Raw genomic sequence first — 436 nt, 5'->3', positions numbered from 1 at the left:
TTTCCGTTTTGCTGTAACCCAGCAGGAGAAGGGGAGAGGCTCCTAGCTCGGGCCGCAGGGGCCTTTCCCGGTGGCAGGGCCAGAAAAGGGAGCCAAGGCAGGTGTGGCGTGTGTGTGTGTGTGTGTGTTTGAAATTTCTTTTTAAGAAGAGATTGGATTTATACCCTGCCCTTCACTACCCAAAGGTGTCTCAGAGCGGCTTACAAACTCCCCTCCCCACAACAGGCACCCCCTGGGAGGTAGGCGGGGCCGAGAGAGCTCTGAGAGAGACGGCTCTTTTTCAAGAACAGCTGTGCCAGAACTGTGGCTTGCCCAAGGTCATCCAGCAGCTGCATGTGGAGGAGTGGGAAATCAAGCCTGGTTCTCCCAGATTAGAGTCCGCCTGCACTTAACCAAGCTGGACTCTGCATTGTCACTCAGAGTAATTCCTCCGGGG

Source organism: Gekko japonicus, unplaced genomic scaffold (genome assembly GCF_001447785.1).
Source record: "Gekko japonicus isolate JY-2015 unplaced genomic scaffold, Gekko_japonicus_V1.1 scaffold4206, whole genome shotgun sequence".
NCBI lineage: Eukaryota > Metazoa > Chordata > Lepidosauria > Squamata > Gekkonidae > Gekko > Gekko japonicus.
This window is presented reverse-complemented; position numbering follows the sequence as displayed.